Source organism: Aplysia californica, unplaced genomic scaffold (genome assembly GCF_000002075.1).
Source record: "Aplysia californica isolate F4 #8 unplaced genomic scaffold, AplCal3.0 scaffold00240, whole genome shotgun sequence".
NCBI lineage: Eukaryota > Metazoa > Mollusca > Gastropoda > Aplysiida > Aplysiidae > Aplysia > Aplysia californica.
This window is the reverse complement of record NW_004797510.1, coordinates 906,476-910,559: the sequence shown is the minus strand read 5'-3', so window position 1 is coordinate 910,559 and position 4,084 is coordinate 906,476.

Here is a 4,084-nt window from a genome sequence, read left to right as displayed (position 1 = left end):
GGACAGAAACTCCAGGCAGCTGACCACTTTACCTACCTAGGCAGCACACTTTCACGAGCCGTACATAGAGAAGCTGAAATAAACACCAGAGTTGTCAAGGCCAGCGCCGCCTTTGGGAGGCTTCGCAAGAATGTCTGGGAGCGCAGAGGACTCAGCCTATCCACAAAGCTAAAGGTCTACCGGGCAGTGGTTCTTACCATTCTTCTCTACGCCAGCGAGACCTGGACTGTCTACAGCAGACACGCCAAGCAGCTCAATCGATTCCACCTGAGCTGTCTTCGTAAAATCCTCCGCATCCGATGGCAGGACAAAGCCCCAGGCACTGCTGTTTTAGAGCGAGCCGGAACCCCCAGCATCTACACCATCCTCCACAAGATGCGAGCCAGAAGGGCCAGCCACGTGATCAGAATGGCGGACAGCCGGTTGCCAAAATAGCTGATGTATGGAGAGCTGTTCCATGGCAAGCGCTCAGTTGGAGGGCAGAAAAAACGTTTCAAGGACTGCCTCAAAGTCTCTCTCAAGAAACTTGGAATCCTGAACGACTCGTGGGAAACGTTGGCCCAAGATCGTCCCACGTGGCGCTGCAAGCAAACGAAGGGAGCCAAAGCAGCAGAAGCCAAACGAATCGCCAAGGCCAAACAAAAACGCAATGTGCGCAAGTCTAGACCTGCCTCCACCACAAGTCCAACAGCAGACTACCCGTGCCCACAATGCGGGCAAACCTTTCGAGCCTGGATAGGACTAATCAGCCATGTCCGGACTCACAGTAACCGTCAACAGACCAATTTGTGAAGTCATGGTAATCTTCATAAGCGAAGGACGAACAACAACAATTGCATGATTTTTCTTAGAAATATGTCAGATGATGCTTAATCAAAGAATATGGTTTGATGTACAGTTGGTGCTGTGCTGTAGTTTGGGCTTAGTTGCAGGTTAAACAAAGCTTAAAATTGCCGCAAAAACATTTTCATCGCGAATCTGACCTTTGACCCGTTGGTAATGGCTGGTTCGAGTTACGCTGAGTGTCGGGACGCTGCAGGGTGCCGGTAGAACTAAAGTACTGCCTGTGAACAGCTGTGTAATGAAGAGGATTTTCACAAGAAAGGCCTCCTTCCCCCCCCCCCTCCCCATATATACTATTTACAAGTATTCTTGCAGTTTGCCTCTGTATTTTTAAAGAAAATGCAATGAAGTTTAATTTAAATCAAACGTGGTTAATCCAAAAATACCAGTTATACCCCCCCCCCCCCCCCCCCCCCCCCCCATCCCCCAAATGAAATCCCTGTGGTGATATTTTTCTTGATGCGTCTCTGTTCATTTGCTGTCTCATATGTCACGGCCTTTGTGAGCGTCGTTCAGTGAGATGCGTAGCTGTTTTTGTTTTGATAAAAATGTTTTACTGCACTCGCAACTGATTAAGGCCATATGAGTGTGTGAAACACATTAAACATTTTCAGTTTTGTGTTAATGTTGAATTTTGCCCAGGTGGTGGCCGAAGCCTACTCTTTTTTATTGATTTTGGACGACCAAGCGATCTTAAACGTGCGCAACTTGCACACGGTGCCTCCAAGATTTTTTGCCCTTATCCAAGAAGACAAGGTGTTAGAACTTACCTACCCTAAGCAGTTAAAAACTTTTTAAAAGGCTGCAGAAAGAGCCAGGAGCCCAAAAGAGAAGGCAAAAACGGGGGTGTGGGCAGAAAGTGAAGACAAAAGCAGAGGACAGAGCACGGTTAGAGAGCAGGAAAGGAAGTGAAAACAGTAAATTTTAGAGATTAAAATTTTGCATCACTGTAAGGTTTCGAACACAGGACCTATTGAATGAGAGGCAAACACTATATCCTCTAGACCATGAGAGCCCCCTGCATAGCTGTGCTGTCTCCCGTGTCCATTCACCTGAGCATTATTTTCATTCGCTGTCTACCACTCGAACCAGTAAAACATTGTTTTTGTTTAAATCCTTACCCCCGGCAAGCCGCTCCCAGCGGTTGGCGGTCAGAACCACAGTGCCAGTGAGCCGCTAGCAGTGGCTCGGGCACATTCCTTTATGATGATCACACATCAAAATACGTTTCGGCAAGTGCTGAAAACAGGTCTCTTTTACAAGGAGCTCATTCATTAGTTGAAAAACTATCAAAATTAATGTTCACTTGTCATAATATGAGGCAATTAATAATGACCCTTTACTGTTGTGATACTAATGTAGCTTGTACTTCTTTCCCTGTTTAATTTGCTCCTTTGAATCAGATTGAGTGTGCAAAAAAGTTTCATTCCATGATGAAAAAAACGAGAATACAAATGTTGATCACTTTTGTCTTCAATAGCATTGTCAATTAAAGGAAAATATAGCATAAAATTGATACCATAGTAATTGTTATTTTACTACTTTCCTGAGTAGATGTAATTAAATGTAAACACAACAAACCAGCAAGCGGAGCCTTAGAAGAGGTGAGCTTATCATTGCAATTTGTACTAGGACTCAGCGCTGAGTAAAGTCAGTATGTGATATCTAAATAATGACAAGTATTCTCATATGACATGACAAGCCCCCATCTACGTTAAATATGTTTTACTTTATCTTTTCGTCATAACAGAAAAACTACTGTATTGAAGTCAAAACCAAATATACAGCATAACACTGATAATTCGAACTTGTCAGGACCTGCTTCGGTAGTTTAATTTGAGGGATGCGTAGTTCAAGGATATCTTATAAAGATAAAGAGGGAAAAAAATGGAACCGTAGGCACAGTTCGACAGATGCAAGATTTCGAGTCTTCTGTGTTCAACCTATCCGATAGATGCTGTAACAAGATCAAGGCACTTGTGCAAAATGGGAAAGGGCAATGACACATATTACAGTTCCTCTTTAATTTATTTAATAGTTATATAATATAAGTCAACCATCTGTGATAATATTTATGAAATCTTTCATTTGAATTTTTTTGTTAATAAAGTGTTTGACATCTCTACATCTTCCAAAGCTATTTGATGGTGAGGTTTTGGATATTATCTTTGTCTTCTACAGAAGTGGATTTTAGTGATTCTTTTCATGTCATATTTAGAAAGGCCTACATGAAGCAAGTGACGGTGATCACGAAAGTGACAAAGCTAGAATCACCAACTGGTGATTAAGAGGGGGCAGCCACCTTGATTTCTAATGTTTTCTTGGTAAACATTTAGACCTAAACCTAAACACTGTAAAAAAATAGATCTACACTGTTAAAATAGTTGGATCTATCTAGTGTGACACAAACACGTAGGCCTAGATATTAGATCTATATTCGAAGTTAGTAGTATAAATAAGGGCCTGTGCAGCGATAAGATCAGTCAACTCTTTTTCATCATAACTTTTTTGAGCCAGCTCCATTTATTGTAACCAGAACAAAACAGCTTAATAGAGAGTTCAGAACTGAGGAATCACCATAGAATGCATTTATATTAGGCCTAGATCTAGATCTAGATTAGATTCTAGATCTAGATCTAGATCTAGATCTAGATCTAGTTCTAAATTATATTGACACCATGCATGCATGAGGCCAGATCGGGCCGACTCGAGAAGACAGGAGGGACAAATTGAGCAAGGTAAGCTACTTGTAGAAACCTGACTCATCCATTTATCAAAAGCATGAAAAATAAAGGTTCTCAAATCATTTACCTTCAGACAGTTATTTTGGCTTTCAGATTAAGCAGCCAGTGATAGTGGGGTAGGAGGAAGTTTCCTCATTCAAGCAATGCCCGCCGCCATGATAGTTTACAATCACCATGCCCACACCATGTCGTGATAGTGATTTTCTGTTTATTAATAACTTTATGGTTTATTGTTTTACTAGTAAATATTTGGTTTTATTTTAAGAAATAAGTTAATAAAATACAAACATGAAAAAAATATTCAATCATGAATTCTTATTTCAGTTTAGAATATAATGAGATAACTACAACAATGATTACTCAACAAAGGTTAATCGGAAATAACCTCTGCGCATGTGCATATGACATCACTAGCTTATTCTTTTGGACAATTGGCAAATTTTCACCCCGTAAAAGTTTTTGTTTGTCATCGTTATTATTTTTGTGTGTGTGGGGGG